This window comes from Paramisgurnus dabryanus, chromosome 17, assembly GCF_030506205.2.
Source record: "Paramisgurnus dabryanus chromosome 17, PD_genome_1.1, whole genome shotgun sequence".
Taxonomy (NCBI): Eukaryota; Metazoa; Chordata; class Actinopteri; order Cypriniformes; family Cobitidae; genus Paramisgurnus; species Paramisgurnus dabryanus.
The window spans coordinates 27,904,033-27,929,439 of record NC_133353.1 but is presented as its reverse complement, the minus strand read 5'-3'; the positions used below and the strand labels follow the sequence as shown (position 1 = coordinate 27,929,439).

The 25,407-nt window shown below is 39.6% G+C and overlaps 1 protein-coding gene across 3 annotated transcripts in view; it reads right to left on the bottom strand.

Moving 5' to 3' along the window:
* tmem121aa (transmembrane protein 121Aa) overlaps nucleotides 1–9,056 on the bottom strand; it is a 40,306-nt gene extending 31,250 nt beyond the window's left edge. The window contains exons 1-2 of one of the 3 annotated variants that reach the window (XM_065288439.2): nucleotides 6,976–7,297; nucleotides 4,062–4,159 (exon numbers count right to left, since the gene is read on the bottom strand). The gene's annotated coding sequence lies outside the window, so the exon portion shown is untranslated. Of the gene's footprint in view, nucleotides 1–3,846; nucleotides 3,928–4,061; nucleotides 4,428–6,975; nucleotides 7,298–8,835 lie in introns of those variants that run through there. The other 2 variants (XR_010544396.2, XM_065288440.2) reach the window with 2 other exon arrangements.
* Nucleotides 9,057–25,407: the final 16,351 nt, after the last annotated feature.

The window sequence follows — 25,407 nt, the reverse complement described above, 5'->3', positions numbered from 1 at the left end:
AAGAAATAGAAACAAAAAATAAATTTCTGATATTATTTACTTAATAACTTTATCATAGAAATCGAATGTCTAAATTGTTTCTATTTTTTTTTTTTTTAGAATTTTGGAAATAATTTTCTATTTACATTCCAAACTTTGATTGTCATTACATCAAATAATATTTGCATTCTGAAATGCAATTTATCTATACCAATTTCCGAGCATAAATGAGCCTAAGAAAATTAGAAATTGCATATATTTAATCATCAATAGCTTCCTTTACAATGCATCATGACTGCATGTTGATACATGTGTGCAGCCAAATAAGAACCTCATTATCATTAAGGACGACAGCAAAGGCTCTGATGTCTTTTTACACAAATCCAATGTTTGTTTTGCAAACTTTACAAAGCAGTGATATTCCCTTTAGCAAATACAAACCTCATTTAAAATGCTCTTTCATTCAGAAATCTTGACCAGACAAATCAAGTTAAACCAAGTTATAAATCAACAGTTAAAATTAAAATAACCCAGCATTTTTAGTGTAGATGGTTTGCCAAAAAAAGTCCAGTAATAGACTCGAATTATATTTTGGATGTATATCCTTAGAAGCAGACCTTTCATGAATTAATTCAACGTACATGTATTTTATTACATGTATGTATGTAATTCCATATGCTAAATGTTCCCTTCTTTGTTCTTCCACGCTGCATAAACTGCATTGTAATTGTGTAGATTTATTGTCGAGCTCACCAAGTCCCCTTCCTTCTAAGTGCAAATGTAGACTACATGGCATATAAACCCTGATTATGATACATAATTATACAAATGGGCCATCTAGCAATATTGTCCCGGGTCCTGTGATGCAAGTGGCCCTGTGTCTAAACCACCTTTACATTGTTGGGTGTAGGCCCGGGGCTCACTTTAGATTTGGTAATGAATTAACAACTTTGCACCAAACATATAGTATATGTGATGTGATCAAACCCAATCTCACGGAAATTTGTGTTATAGTCACAAAATATTTGATTAATTTATTAATGTTATTGACACGATTTTCCAGTGTTTTTCGTGCCACTGGAGCACAATGCTTTTTTTGTGTCACTCAGCACGATCTTCTATAAATAGTTTTTGTGTCTGTAGCACAACTTCTTTATAGTGTCATTTTATATTTCATTTTCTCGTAGTTTTTTCCTATTTTTCACCAGTGTCGCGGGTTGGGGTAAGAATCACTTTCTGTGACATCCTAACCTAAAACCCAACTCTAACCCCAACTCCAAGCGAGAATAGTTTTACAAGCGAAAGAAAAACATGTAGAAACCAATGCAAACAATTAAATCCTAACGCAAACCCCGAATCTAACCCCAAAATAATTTAAAAATAGAAAAAAAACAGTGAGAAAATATATATATAATGACACAATTAAGAAAGTCGTGACACAGACATTAAACTATTTATAGAAATTTGTGCTGAGTGACACGAAAAAGACATTTGTGCTCCAGTGGCACGAAAAACAGTGGAAAATCATGTCAAACACGAATAAATTCATATAATATTTTGTGACTATAACACGACTTGAGATAGGGTAGTGTGATCATACTGTATATATCTAGATAAAACACTTTATGGCGCTTTTTCACTGAAAAAAGTAGTATGACTCGGTACGGCTCAATACAGCTCACTTTTGGCTACAGTCCCACTGTGTACAATATCTAGTACCTGGTACTTTCTTTAGTAGAACCTCAGATGAAGTTTCAAGCAAGCAGTACTGATACTAATACCGTGAATCATCACTACCAGCGTCATTGCTAAATGCAAGATTAGCTTACCCTTGTGCGTCAACAAGCTAACCAGGTTATATCATCATCTGTGCTTTGTTGTACAAGTTCTCAAACTCCTTTTCAGCAGTGAAAAACATCTGCATGCCGAGAATCAAGAACACAACCAATATGCACTAGAAAACCAAACCAATTGAGCCAAAGTAAAGCAAGTCAAGCCGAGCCACGTGGTGTTGAGCCGCATCGTACCACTTAATAGAAAAGCAACTTTTTAACAAGTTGATTTGTCTTTACCATCATTTCTTATTGTCTCATTGGGCACCACTGCATAGTTTGTTGTGGACATCCTACAGTTGTGTAACTCAGGAAGCAGTTCTGGGGAGAAGGCCTGCATCAAGCCAATCCAAGGCAAATGCTTCCCTTCACAAAATGGCCCAGCCAGCTGTCCGTACTGATACTGCGACAGTAATTAGCCAGCGGGGGGTTGAACTGGCAGGGAGGCAGTTAGCCTGTCTGCCTGCAAATGGAGGCCGTCATGTCACACATCTGAAACCCCAGAGGAGACCTGCAGGTGGAACTTCCATGGACTGCTATCAGGAAGGTGTGAACGCACCGGTCATACCAATGTTCTAATAATGGGCAGACAGGATAGTGGGAGAATAGAGTGGGTGTGTGAATCCTTGAAACCCATCTCAGTTTTTATGAAACGGAAAATGAGATAAAGGGCATGTCTTTGGCAGCAGCAAAGCTTGGATTTGAGTGCCATGATCAGACGAGTGAGAAAGGTCACTTGATAGCATGAAAATCAAAATTGTCCCTATTTACTTTCTTCTTTCTGGTTGTATTTTGCATGAATCTTAACTTCCATAAAAATGTAATAAAATGTTTTGCTTTCTGAATTACCCTTTCAGGTGATGTCAACTATCCCTCTTATTTTTTTACAGAAGTAAAATGGGTTGTGAACTGCATTGCAAGTGTGCCGGCAATCACAAAGCACACTTTCTCTCCTGTTAATGTATTATCTACTGAAAAAGCAATTGGACTGGGAGCCATTCCCTTTTTACAGAGCCAATAGCCTTTATTTACAGCAGAGATATGAACCCTAATATGCTTAAAGCCACAAAGCTCTATTCTGATTTCACGGGGTCTATTAAATGTATAATTGACGTGGTTTCCGACTTTCTACCAGTTATTTATTTTCCACATAAATGCCTCTAAATCACTGAAACAACTTGACATTAATTTATATGGGCTTGGTGGTCACATAAAATGATGTGACATTTGAAGGCACAGATGCATAATCACTGTATGTTATGAAATATGCATACTGTACCATGAATTCATAGGTTTCATAAAGGGAGCAGGCACACTTCTTATATGTCAGTATCTCTGTAATAACACACCAGTCAAACTACAGTAAGACTTCCTGAAGATAAAGTGAGTCATTTCAATTTTAGCTGGCTGGCATATTTCTTTCTGGTAAATACTACAACGCCACATAACAACGCTGTGGTCAGATGCAAAGCATTGGTCTCATATTAATGCCAATAAATGACTAAGTTCACTTACAGTAACAAACAAAGACCAACTGAAAAAGAGGAAAGGATTGATTTTAACCCATAAAAGTCTGAACTGTGCATGTGCTCAGGTCAATTGTTTTTGCAATACTGTAGAGTACCGTATATGACGTGTTTAAATCTTTAATAAGATTCATTAATTGAAACAATGATTGGATAAACAATGATTTGAAATATTTTTAGGTCTTTGATCTTTTTGTGCTTCATCACTCTGTGTGACAAAAACACATTTTAAATACACTACTCTGTAAAAAAATCCTGTGTTTTTTTCAACCCAGTGTTAAGTCAAAAATGAATAAACGTTTAACCTATTTTAATTTAATTTAACCTGGATTGTTGCAACCCAAAATGCTGCGGCGTTAGGTCAAATGTAACATTTTTGGGGGGTAATTTAACCTAATGGCAGGGTTTGTCCCTTTTTGGATGGACACGTTTATATCATGAAGCCATGGGAGCTGAGAAGCTGCCAAATTAAGTTAATAAATAAAAAAATACCATAAAACCGTGACAGTGCCGGCCTGAGCCTCTTGGGGGCCCTAAGCAGAATGTGTTTGGGGGCCCCCCTCCCACCACGCGGACACAAATGTCACGCTCTAATGTTACATTATAAATGAATAATAATTTAAATAATGAAAAAAATCTATACTTAAATAAAATACTTTATTCTTCAATGTGTCATGTCATATTAACAGGCTATGGAATGTTAACATTGACCAACAAGAAAAACCTCATCTGCTGCATCATCAGCTGTGGAGACACTGACACTTGATGAAACATCAGGGGCGGGTGGAGTTGGTTGTGCTCCAAAGTACTTCAACAGTGTTCCTGAAAAAAATAGCATTGGATAAGTGCATAGTTGATCGAGCAGAATGAGTTTATTTTGCTTATTTTTCATTACTTACACAACAAGCAATAAATAAATAAATATAGGATAGCACTGTTACATCACTACCCACCATATAAATAAGATTGAAGTCCATTTTCATCACAGAAATCTCCCTACCCAACATGGTATTGGTATATATTCTCATAAAGTCCAATACCATCTCTTACCAAAGATCTTAGACAGAGAGCGCATGTGCTTTGCCTATGAAGCTGGAACATTACCGATGTTGGAACGTTCACTTCAACACATACAGCAATGCTAGCTAGGGGTGTGATTAGGCATGGGCCGATTACCGGCTTCAAGGTATACCGAGGTTTTAAACAGTCAAGGTTTCAAAACCACTGAAATATTCTGTGATACCGTCTCCAAGGTATGAGCTGTGTTTATACAAAATTCATTAAATCATTAAGTCATGTGATTGATTTGATGTTTACATTTAATATACATTACAAAAATATTATATATTTTTTGAAAGCATATTATAATTTAAAGGCTTTATTTTTACCTGGCATTTAAAAAATAACACATTTTAGTGTTGCAATGGCAAAACCGTAACACCGTGAAACCGTGGTATTTTTGCTAAAGGTTATCATACCGCCAGAATCTTATACCGGCCCATGCCTAGGTGTGATATATCTAGAGCTGCAACTATCGACTATTTTTTCAACCGATTAATCTATCGATTATTTTTTCGATTAATCGAATAGTCTAATGATTTTTTTATACATATAATTCCCCAACAAATAATAAATGTAACATCTGCCATTAACGCTAACATTTTATTTAAGCATTTTCTTAATTAAACAAACACACAAACCAAAATTTTCAACATGAAAAATAAAGTGGCAGTGCCACTTTAAAAGAGGCATTATTCACCTTAAACAATAAAATAGGCATATATTAATATTTTAAACATTAGTTTATGATTAGTACATGCATTAACTCAGCATTATTTCAGACTAAAGTAAAAATAAGTTCATTGTGATTCATGAACCCTTATATAAGATGTAATGGTTATATTATTACTGTTAATATTATTACAGTAGTACTGCATTCTCATTTAACTTTAACATTTAACTTTTCTTAAGTTCCGGGTAAAAAACAAGTTCAGTTAGTATGATCTTCTAATATTTTATAAACAGCGTTTACGCCGCTGTTACTTTAAATAAACGCATGTCAGGAATACCTTACAAGACGAGCTTCTGTAATATCTGCGCACATATTCGCAAAAAAGACGTTCATTGGGAACTCTGCACTGCTGCTGGCTTTCAGTGCACGCGGGCACATGCCTATCAGTTCTCAATGTGACAGTAACTTATTATTTCATAACTTCTTGATATAAAAACATGTCCTGCTCTTTATTTACTGTTTCAACATACTGCCCAGAAGCGATGCAATGTCGCGTCTGTCAGGCGTCTCGCAGCTCGTATTAAACGAAGATGTAAACGCAGCTGTATTAAGCACAATATGTATTGATTCTATTGTTTATAGAGTAAGTATAAAAACTTACTGTAATAGTTCAAATTCTTACGCTGACGTCTCGTCATTTTGAGGTCGGAGAGCACCAGGTTTTCTTCTTTTAAGATGATCATACACAGGTGTTGCGCTGCTGTGGTATGCCATTTCAGTTTTACACAGTATGTGTTTTATTTGGTCTCTGCTTAAAGTATTCCCACACTTTTGATCGCGTTCTGTCTGTTTGGTATAACACTGAAGCCCGCCTTCATTTCAAAATGTAAACAGTGCGACGCATCGACGCATTTCCGGCAAATCGACGTAATTACGTAATCGACGTAATCGACTACGTCGACGCGTCGTTCCAGCCCTAGATATATCACAAAACTCACGGTTCGGATCACATTATGGTTTTTGAGGCACAGATCTGATCATTTTTCGGATCAGCAGAATAAGGGGTTGGAAAAACTAATAAAAAAATGAAGAAATTACTTACAAACATTTATAAAAAGAACAAAGTTGCACATTAAGTAAGGGCTAAAATCAGCATTAGGAACAGAAATCAAATCAAATGAATCATAACACTTTATTGTATGAATTAAATATAATTATTCTTTTTTAGAGCTACAGAAGTGATTTTCTCTTTGTCTTGAAAGGTTTGATTAACATTAATGACACAGACTTAAGTAGGTTAATTAAGGTTACTGTCTCTTTAAGAGAAGCACGGACCTGGTTTCTGCCTAATCTATACATAAACCGTCTAAAGACATAAACAACTGTTTTTATTGGAAAAGAGTACTGTGGAGATCATTTTGTTTGCATGTGCCCTGTCAAGAACAGAAAGATTTTATGTGTGCCCTACTAAGTGCACTTATACGCGGCGCGCTCACACAGACGGAAATACACACGGCGGAGCATAAAAACGTTATGTTCTTTTCAGTGCTCTATTCCTCAAATATATGTTAATGGACTACAGTATGACACAAAATAGCGTAACTCTCTCTAAAGTTTAAACATCAAGTGTTAGTGTTCTGATCTCTGAAGGGAGCTGGGCTGGACAATTTAAACCGCATGGGCTCGCAGAATACTGCTCACTTTAGCGCCTTTTTGCGGGATAAATTGTTTAAAATCACTTGAAATGTTAACTTTTGCAAGCCTTTGAAACACGTGCGAATTATAAACTTTCGCTATTTAAGCGCATGCGAGCCGAACCGTGGGTCGATCACGGTCACGGATTAACGTCGATCTGTCACACCACTAACACAAATGAAACATACTGTATATAATCATGCAAACATACCTTTATCTTGCTCTTTTTTTCTCATCCTCGGTCCTTTTCTTTGTTCTCTTTTCGGCCCCAGAGGGATATATCCTTTTTTTTGACATGTCAAATGGCTCATCATTGTTTACAGTGAGTGACGACGTTGTGCACTTGCGCGCCGCCGCCGACGCGCAGGTGGCGCAGGTGTCTATGTTGCGCCTGACTAAAACGCTAGCACTGCAGACACATAGTTGTCTGCAAATCAAAATTTTCTTGTCTTTAATTATTCATTTATAAATTCGTATTCATTCATTCATCCATTTATATTACCTGTTTAAGTTATTTAATTTTATAAAAAATAAAAATAAAAAAACGATTGGGGCGGGGGCCCCCTGGTGGCCGGCAGGGGCCCTAAGCAGCCGCTTGGTTCGCTTATGCCTCGGGCCGGCCCTGAACCGTGAACTGAGTGGCTATTTTCTAGTGACTCAACTATGACTCAAATAAATGCATTTATTTGGTTAAATTGTTCTTGTCTAACAATATCTGAGTAAATTATTTTGTGGTTGTTGCCATTACATCAATAGTCTAGAGTGGCCAGACCTTCAGACTTACTCCACAGCAGCTTTTATAGCAAAATACCGCTCAGGGGGCCATCTCACTGAAATGCTAAGCAACCAATCACAGTTTGATCAGTTCAGTGTCATTCTTAGGGGCGTGAAAATGTGAAGTTGATGTCCCTGACTCCTAAAGTGCTTCCTGTTTGGTGTGCTTATATGCATCAGATGTTAAGCCAAAGTATAATCCAAGGCTATCAATAGTATGTCATAGTTGAACAAACATATGGGTCATATGAGAATGAAAACATGGAGGATATGACCGGAGTGTAAGCATACTGCAGCCATCAACGGTCAAGTAGTAGGTACTTAATTTAAAGCCAGATGATATAAAGGGACATGTCACAAAAGGGTCAATGTGTGTTCAATCAACAACAGCGACAACAGCTTTTTGTAATAATACTATAAGCTTTGTGCCTTTACAAAACTTTACTTTCAAAATTAAAACCTCATGAACAAACAATCCAGTAAAATTGGAAAGATGGTCGAAGGGTGAATTGGGTTTGAGGATCCCTCAGGTTGTTGATGTGTGACGTGCGCCCGAAGTCTCGCGCTCTTGGCTTACCTCAGACACACTGCAGCAGTGTGGCGAGCGCGCGTGAAAAAAAATCACCACGGCTTTCGTGCTTTTGCTGTGAGAGCAAACAGATGTACGAGTCGTTTGTAAAAACCATTCATATCCTACGAGTTGCAGGTATGTTTTTCAGTCAATGGGGCAAATACTGTTGTTTGAAGTGAGATATATTGGTCCCTAAATTTCGTTAAGCTAAGCGCGCGTGTTGGTGAACGGTATCCCCACAGACACAAGACAGTTCACGGACTACTTTTTAAACATCTATATTCACACTTAAAATACAACACGGTTTCGATCTTCCAGTTTCATTCGTTATTGACAATATGTGAATTCAATCTGTTAAAGTCACGAATTTTTTACCTTCTTTAGTATCTTTAAACGATAGTTTCTGAATCAACAGCCCATTAACTTAGTTAAATCCCACGAATTCACCAACACTTAAGCGATTGAAACTGGACTAAAACTCACAAATGCTCAAAACAGAACTGCCGCTATAAATCACAATAGTTTTTATCCACACATGTATGTAGCCAGCCATTAACTAATTGTCCTCCACCGGCTCCCGTCACGCAGTCAGTTTAATTAAGTTGATATTAATTTAGGAAGCCCATCGCGCCTTATGTGTTGGGCACAGCTCATTGCACAACGGGTAATTCATGGTTTTGACAGGAAACCCTCCCTTATCCGAAAAGACGGTTCAGCAAACTGTACCTCTGGCATCCGCTGTCCACGGTGCTGATCCGCTTTCAGACGAGATTGATGTTTCTGGAGTGATTTAATCCGCATCAAGCACACGCCGACAAAAGACTTGATGGAAAACAGCGTTACGTTTGACGTTTAAGAGATGTCGCCTCGAAGAAAAAAGCAATTCCGTGTCAAAAGTAGTGAAACGCGCGTGAGCACCACTGAGAGGAAACAGGCACGCGTGTGCGGGTCAGTCCGATCTCTCTCTCTCTCTCTCTCTCTCTCTCTCTCTCTCTCTCTCTCTCTCTCTCTCTCTCTCTCTCTCTCTCTCTCTCTCTCTCTCTCTCTCTCTCTCTCTCTGTCGAAATCTGCGACTCTGACTCCCCTCACCCTTCCAGCACAAAACATAATTTATAGGCAATTTGCTTATGTTGGGAGACCGTCAGCCAACTGCCTTCCCCCTTTAGTGGACATTGCAACAGCTAAATGAAAACCGAGTCAATGTTGCGTGTGTGCTTACATGTGTGTGAAATATTACTATTTCGTGTCAATCACTTTGTCTATTTTAATATGATTTGTCTATAGAAATTTATAGATTGAATAGATAATTACATTCCAAGAGCTTTTATAGTTTAAATATACCTGTAGGTAACAAATAATATGAATATTTGCCTGAACCATGACAATGCAGATACTGTACCTAACATGTACTTGTAGTTTGTATCTAATTGGATCAATGTTAAAGGTAAAGTTTATCCAAAAATTTAAACTTTATCAGTATTCACTCACTCTCATTATTTCATTTTTCTTCAGAACCCAAACACAGTTTTTTAAAAATGTGTTGTTTGGGGTTTTCTGGTTACTATGGTAGTGGATGTGTCCAAATCGGTTACCTTCCACTTCTAAAGTAACCAGAAAAACCTTTTAGCTACAAAAGGACCTACAATTAAAAAAAAAAAACTTCCCTTGACTTGTGTTATATATTTTAAAACAGTTTGGTTCCTGAAGAACAACGAAAGACATTGAGGGTTCAAACGACATGAGGATGAGAAAATAATGACATTTTTTTTTACTTTTAGGTTAACTACGCCTTTAAGAAATAAATGAATAGTGCATCGTATTTTGGCAGATGTGGAGAGCAAACTCAAGATCTCAATCTCTGAATTTTCTTTTGAATTTCCCACAGGAGCAAATCATGAACATGACAATAAAACATTTACAACAAAACATCATCATTCTTTTTAATGAAAGTTAATGAATGTAAAATGCAGCCTGATAGAGGACACTAAAAATGCATAACAACATAAGCAGATAAACAACTCTATCAGACTATCGGAATCTGAGTTCTCAAAAGTTCAGGAGAAACACAATGCCCTCCATAATTGGGACAATAAATGCAAAATTGCTGAGGAGTCAAGAACTGTCTAAACATTAGGTGAATATGAGACAAAAGTGCAGAATGTCACATTTTATTTATCAGGGGCGTTGCTAGACATAAAGCTGTACTGGGGCACATGCCCCCCATTACTTTTTTATCACTTTTTCTTAAACGTTTGCTGCCTGCCGAAATGTGCAGCATAATGCTTGCTTAACCCACTATCCCTACACTGCAACACGTACTAGAAATGTATGCATTTAAAATACGTGTCCTAAACTTGTGAATAAAATTTTTATTTAATATCTGAAAGATTGATTTATTGTTATCATACACAAACAAAGACAGAACACAAATGTGTTGTCTCAGCAACAATGCAAGTCTATAGAGAGGTTTTCCTGAGAATTTTTTATCTGATATCTAAAACTGACCTGATTAGTTTGTTCATCAATTCTATCTCCCTCAAACTCATAATTTCTCCTTTGTGCTTCTCTTTCCCGGCTTCGCAAAAAAAGAAATCACTTTATTTCCTCATATATTCATAGCGTACAATGCCTCAATCACATACCGCCCTACAGACTTCTGTGTGTGGCTACGTGGGTTGCCAGATCTGCATTACAAAATCAGCCCAGTGATCATTATAAACTATCCCAAAAACATCCCAATGACTATTCACAGCCAAAATACCAACATGAATGATTATCATTTTAAATGAATACATCTAATTAAAGTAAATTGTTCAAATTTAAACTAGAGATTTGTACTGGGGCACCGCAAATTTACACTGGGGCGCGTGCCTCAGTAGGGGTCTAGCAGCATGCCTGCAATTTACCAACTCTCAGAACAACACATTTGGATTTTAATACTTTTATCTCATGTGAACATATTGAGAAAATTGGCTCACAATTGTTAATATGAGCTGTGTTTTAATGCATTAAGTGTTTAAATATCAAAAACAGAGAATCTATAGTATTAGACTACATTTACACGGTAACAATCTGAAGAGAAAACGCAAAAGTGGTGTTGCATTATCACTTTTTATTCCGCGTTTATACAAGCGTTTTGAGGGAAATCTGCGTGCATGGTGACGCAAAAGTGTGTGATATTCGATGTAATATATACTCCAGGCGGTTAGGTGGCAATGTGAAGCACTGACACACAACAACACCAAGTCCACGCACCTGCGTACAACCTTCTTCCTTGTTTTCCCAGGTCTCGTCCAAAGCCATCTGGTTTGTCTCTGACGAATTGGCGCATCAAAAATTTGATAGAGGCAATTAATGCGCCTTCTCTGATCAGTATTACTAGCTGTGAATATTTCGTACAACTGCTGGAAAAACTTTTATATTTATGAGAACTGCTATGGCAACTTGAAGGTCCGATGTATGGAAATAATCCGACATCTTTGTTGTTATTTTCCTGAACTGGTGCATGCCTGTGAGGTAAACGCGTATGCGACGAGAGCCACCGTGAGCAGACTTTTGCGTTGGCACCCTTTAGACTGGAACACGATGGTAGAGCGTTTTTAAGATTTCCACTCTGGAGTGTGTTTTCACTTTTTCACTTTTTTTTCACATCCGATAAAATATTTTTACGTTTTTACCCTCGAGCGTTCTTGTGTAAACAGGGCCTTAGTTTGATCCATTGCTTCTGCATTCCAAGTCTTGCACTTGGTGACAACACACAAACTGTACATCTGGATGAAAAGTTTTTTTTTTTTGCTGGTAAAGGATGTGTTAAAACATAATCAAATAACATTCTGTACTTTCGCCTCATATTTATCTTAGAAATGTCTTGTCTTCACAGCAAACAGAGCAATTCAGTCTTTTCTATACTTATTTCCAATACTTATGGAGGGCACTGCAGCTTCTTCACACTCACGAAAGAGAAAAGTTTCAAGTTTACTTTCTATCCAGGTAACTGGAAGTTCAATTCATTATTAAATGTAGCCACTCTTTAGCAGTCAAGTCAAACACATACTCCTTCATTATTACGCTGTGCCTGATGGACAGACGTTTATTGTGAGGGTGTTGGAGTGTTGTTGGGCTGGCAGCATTTAGGCCATGGACTGACATGTAATTTTAATTAAACATCACTCTGATTTTACACGGTCTGCTTCCCTCCACTTGCAATCCCTGTAGCAGTTTGACACCGTGCGGCTCGCACATTGCCTCTCATTAGCACCGGCCCTTTAACCGCACAGGCGAACTAATTAGCAGTGTGTTGAGAAGTTAACATCTTTATTTGCTACTAAAATCAGTGGCCTTGTTACTTCTAGTTGCAAGAAGTCTGTACCAATATAAAAATATGAAAGGCGCTTTGTTGTTTGTAATTTCTAAATATAATCATGCAAAATCATTATTTGGTCCAAGCAAACAAGTCTGCAACAAGTTTGTATCAAGCTTAAGTTAAATGAAACCATAAATCATTTAGTTTCACTCCGCCACAGTTTCATCAGTGTTTTTGCAGCTCAGCATCTGAGTGATTCATTTCTGGAGTCCGTAAACTTTTATTCCCTCTTGTGTATTCTTGCTGTGAAAAGCGATATATTCCTTTGCCTCACAGAGCATATTCAAGGCCGGAAGGCATTTGAAAGGCAATGAAGGAAAATAGACCTTTTCGAGATCAAATGCAGATTAACTTCTTACGTCATTGTTCGCTTTAAAATACAGAAAGCTTAAGCTCCTGTCTATTCTTTGTATAATAAACGCGTAAGAGAATTTATCCTTCAAGCTTATTTTCATGGTAGTGATGCTTTCTCACCTCACTCACAAGGTCTGCACCCATGGAATGCTAAAAGGATTCGGGGGGAGGTTACGAATTCATAGATATATATGTGGGGGATCAGATCTCTGATGGCTTTTGATGTCTGATGCTTTTTTCTATCTGTCTATGTATGTGTACTCCAAAAAACACGACAAAGACTTGTTACAGAAGTACTGCCTAGCGTTCGGAGCGGTTGTGCCAGCGTGTATTTGTTTGTGTGTCAACAATGTCCAGCAAATGATAAAAGCAGAACAATAAATGATTTCTCCACCCTTCAGGTCCCCTTTGATGCCCCCTTTTTACTCTCTTTCATGTGAGCGACTAAGGAACCAGACATGCAGCACTCTTTATCATATCAAAGACTATCTCCGACCCCCCTTCAAAATCTCAGACGAGCTTCAGACAAAAAGCATAAATGCCAGTATAATCTAGTTCATTCTTTAACCCCTAGTATAAATGTTTGTTTGTTTGCTTTTTATTTTATCTTAATATGCTTTCTGACTCAAAACCCCTATTTACACAAGCCTCTAAACATTTTTTCTCTGCTAGTGACTATTACCTCCAAACTAAAGTCCAGGCTAAAGTGAAATATCACATCAGGGACCATTATACACGGACTGCAAAAGAGAAAGAGAGAAACAGTACCGGAAAGAAAGCATTAGGCCATATTGGCAGATCTAATACTTTTCTGTTTTCTCAGTGTTGATATTGGCTCTGCCATCATCTGTATGATAAGTTCTAGTTTCGCTCAGTCCCTCTTCTGGAACTCGGTAATTGTCTCCCATCGGCCTGCGTGTTGTGTACAGGGGCTATTTTGCAATGCTGATTCAAAGAGGCCACTCAGTATCGTTCTTCCAAAAAGAGTCTATTAGGATACTGTATAATGTTGTTGATTGGATCAACACAAACTGTATCAAGTTAAATGAATCCCAAAAAGATTTGAAATTCAGATCATACAATTCACATTTTACACACTCACCGAACTGTCATTATCACTTAGGCTTTGTGTAAGCACAAATAATAAAAGGTGTATGGGGGTTTAAATCCCATCTCTCTCCCTTTCTCTCTCTATTTTACTCTATTAACATGCAGAGGCATAAACAAACCTACACATTTACAGGTGAAAGTGACAGGCATGTTACTGATACAGGCAGGATTATAAAAGCAGCCTACTCATTTTAAACAATTACTGTCATAAGATGCACAAGTAGGTAGTTCTATCCTTAATACAGTATTGGTTGAGGCAGGTTGAGAGATACTTTACACTCTAAAAAAAGGTGCTATATAGCACTTAAAGTGCTTCCCTTATGATTACGAGGCAGTGAACCACTTTTAGTGCTATTTAGCGGGATTTTTTAAAGGGATAGTTCACCCGAAAATTATAATTTTGTCATCATTTACCCACTCTCATGTTGTTACAAACCTGTATAGTCTTTGTTCTGATGAACACGAAGGAAGATATTTTGAGGAAATTTGTAACCAAACCGATCATGAGGCCCATTCACTTTTTTAGTAGGAATAAAGAATACTATGGAAGTGAATGCGGCTCATGAACCGTTCGATTATGAACATTCCCCAAATTATCTTCCTTCGTGTTCATCAGAACAAAGACATTTGACTACCTTTAAAGTCCCTGTAAAATCAGTTTCTAAACACATTATAAATGTTAGAAATGTACTGCTGAATCACGCCCAAAGGACTGTAAACTATGTAGTACTAGATTGCAGAGTTAGATTGTTAAATGAAAACCAAGATAGCATGCAACCATTGAAACAATGTAAAAAATCGTTGATTTGTCAATATTTACAAATCAAAACAATTATAAATGTCAAAAATGGATCAACATAGGGTCCGTGTAACGCTTTTCAGTTCTTTTTTCAATTTGCACCATCAAAATGAATCAAATGAAAAATTGGTTTCAAAGTTTCATTTTTCAATTTTCATGAGTACTTTACAAACGGAAAATTGTCTCTCGGTTTAATTTTCAATTCTAAGTGTTTAGGTTGTTGCTTTAGAATTTCAGGTTTTGGAACAAACAGAAAAATGACGGCTTGTTCTAATTTTCCATTTCTGTGTTTGCGCTTGCGGCTGGAACGTACCACTATCGCCGGGGGTGGAGTGTAGTCTACAGCCGGTCACGGACCCACAGCGCTATCGCGTTAAATCTCACCATATTTATCTCCTCTATGTATATTACACATTTATTAAATATATTTTGAATAACAATAATGCCTGTAAACATTTATCTATCGGACCTCGGTTGCCGTTTTGGTTTTTATCAGTAGATGGCGATGTAACGACCTGGCAGTAAGTGCATGCACTCAAGACGTGATGGATAAACCTGTATCTGCCGCAGTTCAGCCTGCATAATGGCTCGAAAATTTTAATCATGTTACCCCGATATATTACGAGCCTGGTAGCCAGTCAGGTTTGTCACCTGAAAGTTGCCGTTTCGAGTCTCACGGGCGGCCGCTTGTGCAAGGCACCTTCCATTGCTCCCCGGGGGCTGGGTGCCCACTGCTCCGGGTGTGTGTTCATAACTGGCAGTGCGTGTGTTGCTTACTTACTGGATGCATTCCATATTTTAAACCATGTCACTTTTGTTTTCCTTTTTAAAAAACTTTATTAGGGTATGAGCCGCGAATGCCCACCCCGTGACGCCTGCCCTGTTATATTGGCTTACTAACCATATTAATATTTGAGATATCCACAGTGTATCCATTCCCAGCTCTTCTACCAGCTAACAGATCACACCTACAGTGGTGTTAAAAACATGGTACTAATAAAAGTGAATAAATTGCAAAAAAAATATAAAGTGAGATTATTTCTTTATTTTAAATGTATTGAAAACATTACACATTCAATTCCAAAACAAAGCATTAACAACTTAAAGGTGGTTTCCCGGACAGGGCTTATCCTAGTCCCAGACTGAAATGCATGTTTGAGCTGCCTTAATTTAAAACAGTATTCACAGTTCCTGTCAATTTTTAGGTTTGTGTCAGAAACTGCATTTGTAAAGTCACCCCACAAGTTTTTAATGGTGCAGAGAGATCAGAGGATTGAGTTGGCCACTTTATAATCTTAATCCTTTTTGTCTGGAACCAGATTTTGCCCTCTTGCTTTTGTGTTTGTTGTCTTGTTGACACCCATTTTAGGGGCATTCCTCTTCGGCAAAGGGCAACATAATCTCTTCAAGTATTCTACTGTAGTCAAACTGATCCATGTTCCCTTGTATTTGATAAATAGTCCCAACACGGCAGTATGAAAACATCCCAATCCCATGACTTTTACATCGCCATGCTTAACTGTCTTTACACTGTACTGTGGCTTGAATTCAGTACCCGGGGGTTGCCTGAGGTTCTGTAAAGACCCCAAAAAGAAAGATTTTAATCTTATCAGGCCACAAAATTTTACACTATTTTTCTTTGGGCCAGCTGATGTATTGATGTAATTCTATAGATGTCTTTTTTCAACAGTGGTGCTTTACTGGGGCTTCTTGCATCAGTGACTGTCACAAGATCATCATCTTTTATCTTTCTAAATGTTTTCAAATTTTTAATCAAATTGCTCTGTTCCTCTGAGCAATGTTTGAAACGACCCATTTTATTTAGAAATTCAGCAGCATATTATATATTTTATAACAATGGGCAAAACATTTGCCTTCTCTCTTTCTTAATAAAGGACAGAAAGAAGCTGTTTTCACAGGTTGAACTCATTTTAAACTTCATACTGCTATTATTTTGATCACGCCACTTTCAATAAATGAATCACTCAGAGCAAGTAATGTGGATATCATTACCAATGGCTCTATTTTTTTCTATAAATAATTTCCAGAAATATTACTACTACTAATAACAATAGTGGTTTATCAGGTTACTGATGTTGCACTGCTATTTTTTTAACACCACTGTTTATGATCATGCAGCATCAAATTATAAAATGTTTGCAATTTATTCACCTTTATTAGTACACTACCATGTTTTTAACACCACTGTAGGTGTGATCCGTTAGCTGGTAGAAGAGCTGGGAATGGATACACTGTGGATATCTCAAATATTAAGTAAATGAGCCAATATAACAGGGCAGGCGTCACGGGGTGGGCATTCGCGGCTAATAAAGTTTTTTAAAAAGGAAAACAAAAGTGAAAGTGACATGGTTTTCAAGTAAGGAATGCATCCAGTAAGTAGTCAACACACGCACTGCTAGTCATGACACCCGGAGCAGTGGGCACCCAGCGCCCGGGAAGCAATGGGTAAAGTGCCTTGCTCAATGACACGTCCCAAGCGGCCGCCCGTGAGACTCGAAACGGCAACTTTCAGGTGACAAACCTGACTCGCTACCTCGTAATATATCGGGGTAACATGATTTAAATTTCCGAGCCATTATGCAGGCTGAACTGCGGCAGATACAGGTTTATCCATCACGTCTCGAGTGCATGCACTTACTGCCAGGTCGTTACATCGCCATCTACTGATAAAAACCAAAACGGCAACCGAGGTCCGATAGATAAATGTTAACAGGCATTATTGTTATTCAAAATATATATAATAAATGTGTAATATACATAGAGGAGATAAATAAGGTGAGATTTAACGCGATAGCGCTGTGGGTCTGTGACCGGCTGTAGACTACACTCCACCCCCGGCGATAATGGTACGTTCCAGCCGCAAGCGCAAACACAGAAATGGAAAATTAGAACAAGTCGTCATTTTTATGTTTGTTCCAAAACCTGAAATTCTAAAGCAACAACCTAAACACGTAGAATTGAAAATTAAACCGAGAGACAATTTTCCGTTTGTAAATTACTCATGAAAATTGAAAAATGAAACTTTGAAACCAATTTTTCTTTGATTCATTTTGATGGTGCAAATTGAAAAAAGAACTGAAAAGCGTTACACGGACCAACATAGCCATGTAAAGCAGCTTAATTTTATATAATCTTGACTTTTTCACAAAAAGCATTATGTTTCAACTTAACTTTGAAACACATCTTTCTTTTCCAATGCAGATGTGTTTCTACAGAAACACATACAAACATAAAAAAAAAGAAAGATTTAACTTAGTGAATAACAAGAGTCAAGGACCCAACTAAAGCAAACACTGATCACAATAATGGTGATTTGTTGAAATCTCAATATTTTTTCAATATTAATGGAGGATGCAAACCTGATATTGATTCAATGCAGTTAACATTGACAAATCAACTGTTTTTAACATTGTTTCAATGGTTTGTGGAAACTCCACTTTCTAAAAAAAAAAAAATCCTGATAATGTACAGTACTCACCCAATGTCATCCAAGATGTTTATGTCTTTCTTTGTTCAGTCGAAAATAAACTTTTTTACTAGATAAGACCTTTATGCCTTGCTTGAGATTGTTTAAAGCCCTTTAAAGCTGCACTGAAACTGCAATTTAAAACTGCACTGAAACTATAAACTTGAGGTCCACTAAAGTCCACTTTATGGAGAAAAATCCTGGAATGTTTTCCTAAAAAAACTTAATTTCTTGTTGACTGAACAAAGAAAGACATCAACATCTTGGGTGACATGGGGGGGTGAGTAAATTATCAGAATTTTTTCTGATGTTGGAATATTCCTTTAAACAGTTTTTCACCAATTCTGAATTCAGGATTTTTTAGGCGGGCCTAAAACGGTGGCTCAATGACGCACTTGAGACAATGCGCATGTCCCCGCCTCTAACACAATCTGAAACATCTATTTAGGTTGCAGCCATATTTGAAAGTTGAGAGAGACAGCAGCTATGCTGCGAGTGGGCGTGGTTTCAGCGCTAACAGCGAATACGCCCCCACCGCTTGAGAGTAAAGAATGCTGCCCATTTTTCCAAGATTTTGATTACTTATTTTTAGGGATGCACCGATATATCGGCCGATGATGCGTGCTATGCTTCTCAATGAATTCGGTGAAATGCCACTACATCTGAAAGCCAGAGGGCGCTCTCGCTCTTGAAACTCAATATGCACGGTAGACGAAGAACCCTACACACGCTCCAGGAAATGGCTTAAGGATATATTTATATTGCTGTTCTTCACACCTTTTCAGGTATTTTCATGATAATAAAAAATATGTATAATGATTATGTTTGACGAGTGTTGATTTTTCAAATGCATGTTTTAAACAAATCCAACTAACAGTGATTTCAGATCGATAAGACTTACTGATCAAAAGCCATAGTACATGAAATAGCTGTGAATAATATCGGCTGTGCGATTCAGTGCGATTATTTTGACAAACTCAGAACACATTTAATATCTGACTTTACAGGGATTTTACAGGGATCTGTGTGAGCTTTCTAGAACCTTTATTTGTAGGCTTCTTCATGCCATAACCTTGTTGTTGACATTTTATATGCTATATACACACCATGTATATGGCTGTATAAAATGCTGTGTAGAAAGTGTTCTAAATTTGATCCTATGATCATTCCTATAATATTTCTTAAAAATAATAGGTAAGAAGGGTGACGTTTCAATGTTTTCCAGATCAACATGATCTCATTGAAAGTCGTGTTATAGTCATGCAAAATTTTAGGGATGCAGGATATATCGGCCGACATATCGTTATCGGCCGATAACTGCTTATTTTTAATATTATCGGTTTGATAGCAAAATTAGGCCGATAAATGAAAGCCGATAAATTATGGATTATTTTGGTTTGTTGAACCACTTCACTTGCTCATTGCTGGCCATGTGGAGTTTGATTGGTGCTTTCTGTGACATAGCACGAAGATGACACGTGTTGTGGGCTTAAGAAGAGTATGCTAGTCTAGCGCAATGACAAGATGTCTGCGGTCTGGGAGTTTTTCATTGTGAAATTAATATGAATATTTATCGGCCTATATATATATCAGTTATCGGCCCCCAAATATAAAGAGGTATTTTTTCAGGTTTTTTTTGTTTTTAAAACTATTCACGCCTGGAGTTGGGGTTAGAGTTGGTGTTTGGGTTAGGATGTCTAAAAATGTAACAGAAAGTGATTCTAACCCCAACCCCAAGCGATAACCATACTGTAGTATGAGCACATTGTGAGTGTACCGTGCCTTCACATCATGACCATAGTATGAGCTCACTGTGAGTGTAGTGTGACCTCACATTGTGACCATAATATGAGCACACAGTGAGTGTGAAATGACCTCACAAAATATGCAGGAAAGGTGCCCTTCAGGAACAGCATTGGGGACCCAGGTTCTACATGAAAAAATAACGGTGCACTTACATTAAATCTTAAGATTTTGAGTGATCTTACAAAACCAAATGACTGAACAAACTTACTGTGATAAAAGCAAAGTTTCACAGAATCACAGCTCTCGCACGGCTTTCATTCTTTATTGATAATGATCAGCTATTATAGTGATCTGTGACATTTATCAAGGTTGAGACTTTGTGGAAAGGACGTTGTTACGAGTGAAGCTCCTGCTTCGCTCCTCGATCACCACTAGAGGGAGCCAGCCCCTGGGTATTAGTGTTATTCAGACTACGTTTCCCATGAGCCCACATACCTGAACTGATTTCGCCTGCACCTGATTCCCATCACTCTGCCTATTTAAGACTCTTAGCAATGGGCTCTCTTTGCGAAGTCTTGATTTGCTCTGGCATCATTTCTAAGCGTTATTATTCTGTCTGATTACCCCGTGCCTACTTTGGAGTGTTTATTGACTATTCTGATTGTCTGCCGCCTGCCCCGACATCTGCTTGTGTGTTGACTATTCTTTGCCCGCTGCCTGCCTTGACATCTGCCTGTTTACTCACTACGAGATTGCCTTACCCTCCATATATGTGTTTGCTGGTGTTTGACCCTGCCTGTACGACAACGAGTGAAATAAAGTTTGCAAATGGATCCTCAGCCTACTGGAGCTTCATTACAGAAGACTTCGCCGCAAAGCGATCCAGCGACCGTCTCTCAAATCACTACGGAGTTGTCGGTTCAAGCTCACCAGCTAGCAGCACAACAACAACAACTCGGACACCTTAGCACCGTAACCGAGGAGTTGGTTAGGACTTTACAAAGGTTACAGATCTCTCCGTCCGCAGCGACGAATGCTTCATCGAGCGGAAGTGCTCATTCAGCATCGGCTACTGTGAACCCTCGATTAGCCTTTCCTGAGAAGTTCAACGGTGATCCAGCCAAATGTAAGGGCTTCTTATTACAATGCTCTCTGTTTGTCTCGCAACAACCGGGTTTATACCCCACGCATGCAAGCCGAATCGCATTTGTGTGCAATTTACTCACTGATAAAGCGTTGGACTGGGCTACTGCCGTTTGGAAGGACGACGGCTCGATTTTCCCTACCTTTGAGGTTTTCTTGGCTAAATTTCGAGAGGTGTTTGAACATACTGCCGGAGGAGAGAATGCAGGTGAGCGTCTCATTACCATTAGTCAGGGTGATCGCATAGCTGCGGATTATGCTTTGGAGTTTCGCACACTCGCTGCTCAGACTGGGTGGCCCGAAGGCCCTTTAAAACTGATGTATCGACGCGGATTAAACCACGAATTGCAAGCGGAATTGGCCTGCCGTGATGAGGGGAGAGATTTAGCAGCATTTATTGACTTATCTATCCAGATAGATAACCTAATCCGGTCCCGTCGTCATTACACTCAGCCCAGTTTCTTCCCGACTCCCTCCGAACCCATGCAGCTGGGTTATACTCATCTCACTCAGGAGGAGAGAGATCGAAGGATTAAGAATAATCTGTGCCTGTACTGTGGTAAACCTGGACACGTTCTGGCTACCTGTCCCACCAGACCTCCTCCTCGCAAAACCACCATGGTGAGTGCTTTAATTCATTCCTCTCAACGTAACATAGAAGTCCCAGTTCAAATAGTCACTGATGAAGGATGTATCTCTACCTCTGCTTTAATTGACTCTGGAGCTGCAGGAAATTTCATGTCCCAAAGTTTTGCTCACTGTCATAATCTACAATTAACATCTTGTCCATCTCATTTAACAGTCGAGACGATAGACGGAAAACCCATTGGAGAGGGGAATATTGAGTACTGTACCGGCAAAATTCACTTACAAGTTGGATCTCTGCATCACGAACACATCACCTTTTACATCATCCCCTCTCAACATTATTCAGTAATTCTAGGACTGCCATGGCTGGAGGAACACAACCCCCACATTTCATGGAGGGAACACCAAATAGTTAAGTGGAGCGATAAATGTCTCTCAACCTGCCTGTCATCCATTCATCCTGTTACTTCCCTTAACACTATCATTACATCTGAGGATTTTGCAACATGTAAACTACCTCCAGAATATGCTGACCTCAGTAGAGCCTTTAGCAAAGAGGGCGCGTCTCAATTACCACCACATCGCCCAAACGACTGTAGTATCGAGCTGTTACCAGGCACCATACCACCTAGGGGGCGAATTTTCCCTCTCTCTCAACCTGAAACCGAGGCCATGAACAAATACATTGAGGAGGAACTAGCTAAGGGATTCATCCGTCACTCCGTCTCTCCTGCGTCATCTAGTTTTTTCTTTGTGAAGAAGAAGGATGGCACTCTTCGACCATGCATCGACTACCGAGCTCTCAATGATATCTCGGTAAAATTCAGGTACCCACTACCACTAGTTCCAGCAGCCCTAGAGCAATTACGTACGGCAAAATTCTTCACCAAGCTTGACTTGCGATGTGCTTACAACCTTATTCGTATCAAGGAAGGAGACGAGTGGAAAACAGCCTTTTCTACTAAATCTGGTCACTACGAATACTTGGTGATGCCCTTCGGCCTTTCTGTCAGTCCCTCTGTCTTCCAGTCTTTCATCAATGATGTGTTTCGAGACATGTTGGACCGGTGGGTCATTACCTACATCGACGATATTTTAGTATACTCCAGTAACCTTGAAGAACACATCCAACATGTAAGAACAGTATTAAAGCGTCTCATTCAATACCAACTGTATGCCAAAGCGGAGAAGTGTGAGTTTCATCAGACGTCAACATCATATTTAGGATACATCATATCATCGGATGGAGTTGCAATGGATGAATCTAAAGTCAAAGCTGTACTCGATTGGCCCAGACCGCAAACCCTTAAGGAAATACAACGCTTCCTGGGATTTGCTAACTTCTACAGACGCTTCATCCGTAATTTCAGTACTGTAGCAGCCCCTCTCACCGCCATGACCAAACGCTCAACGTCCCGCCTCTCTTGGTCTCCTCAAGCTCTAGATGCCTTTCAGGAATTAAAGAAAAGATTCACATCTGCACCAATCCTTCATCATCCCAATCCAAACCTACCTTTCATTGTCGAAATAGATGCTTCCAACATCGGTATTGGTGCCATTCTCTCACAACGTCACGGATCACCTGCCAAAATGCACCCTTGTGCTTTCTTCTCACGCAAACTCTCAGCTGCAGAACGCAACTATGATGTGGGCGACCGTGAATTACTGGGCATGAAGGCCGCTTTCGAAGAATGGAGGCACTGGTTAGAAGGGGCTCAGAATCCTTTTACAGTTCTCACTGATCACAAAAACCTGGAATATCTTCGGATCGCTAAGAGAATGAACCCCCGACAGGCAAGATGGTCGATGTTTTTTACCCGCTTCAACTTTTCAGTCACGTATATACCGGGATCAAAGAACACTAAGGCTGACGCTTTGTCTCGCTGCTATGAGGACTCCGACCCACCCAACCCTCCCAGAAACATCATCTCTGAGACCCTCATTCTTTCCCCCATCCAGTGGGATATCATGACAGAGATCAACCAGGCTAATGCTCAATCTCCACCACCAGCTCAATGTCCCCTCAACAAAACCTTCGTAAGCGAACCTATCCGTGAGAAGCTCATCAGACTGATTCACTCATCACCCAGCACAGGTCACCCAGGTATTACAGGCACCCTTAATATACTACAGGAGAAATTTTGGTGGTCATCCATGTCTAAGGACACCATTGCTTTCGTCAATAACTGCTACACCTGTAATACATCCAAATCCTCCCATCAGCGACCTGCCGGACTACTACAACCTCTCCTCATTCCACAACGCCCCTGGTCGCACATAGCGATAGATTTTGTCACTGATCTCCCCAAGTCCAACAATCACACAGTCATTCTGACAGTAGTGGACAGATTTTCTAAAGCCTGTCGGCTCATTCCCCTACCCAAACTCCCCACGGCTTTTCAAACAGCTGAAACCTTATGCAACTGGGTCTTTCGATTTTATGGACTTCCCGAAGACATTGTATCCGACCGAGGGCCACAGTTTACCTCTAAGGTATGGTCTGCTTTTTTTAAACAGTTAAATGTCAATATCAGTCTCACATCAGGATATCACCCACAATCCAATGGACAAACTGAAAGGATGAACCAGGAACTTACTCGCTTTCTCCGCTCGTATTGCAACCAGAACCAACAGGACTGGAGCAGATATTTAATGTGGGCCGAATATGCACAGAACTCACTAACCAAATCCTCTACGGGGTTAACTCCCTTCAAGTGTATCTTAGGATTTCAACCTCCCTTCTTTTCTTGGTCTGATGAACACTCTAATCTACCCGCCATTAACGACTGGTTTCAAAGAAGCGAAGAGACCTGGGAACAAGCTCATCACCATCTCCAACGAGCCGTCAGGAGACAAAAGGTTCAGGCCGATCGCCACCGCAGAGCCAATCCCGAGTACAGACCCGGACAGTGGGTCTGGCTATCCACCAGAGACCTGCGTCTCAAACTACCCTGCAAGAAACTCAGTCCCAGGTATGTGGGTCCTTTCAAAATCTCTAAACAAATAACTCCTGTATCATTTCGTTTAAATTTGCCTCCCACTTATCGCATCTCTCCTACATTTCATGTTTCTCTGCTGAAACCCGCTGGTGGTCCGAGGGAGGAGCAGGAGGACACGACCACTGGGCAGGATCCCCAGCCCCTGCGCATAGATGGTGAGGAGGCTTATCTGGTCCACGACCTCCTCGATTCCAGACGTCGGGGTAATAAATTACAATATCTGGTCGATTGGGAAGGGTACGGTCCCGAGGAACGATCTTGGGTGGAGGTCAGAGATATCCTTGACCCATCACTCATCACACAATTTCACCGAGACAATCCTGGGAAGCCGGCCCCTCGACCTCGTGGTAGACCCCGGCGTCATCCGCCTCCTCGCTTCGGGAGCCGCTCGCAGGGGGGGGGTTCTGTTACGAGTGAAGCTCCTGCTTCGCTCCTCGATCACCACTAGAGGGAGCCAGCCCCTGGGTATTAGTGTTATTCAGACTACGTTTCCCATGAGCCCACATACCTGAACTGATTTCGCCTGCACCTGATTCCCATCACTCTGCCTATTTAAGACTCTTAGCAATGGGCTCTCTTTGCGAAGTCTTGATTTGCTCTGGCATCATTTCTAAGCGTTATTATTCTGTCTGATTACCCCGTGCCTACTTTGGAGTGTTTATTGACTATTCTGATTGTCTGCCGCCTGCCCCGACATCTGCTTGTGTGT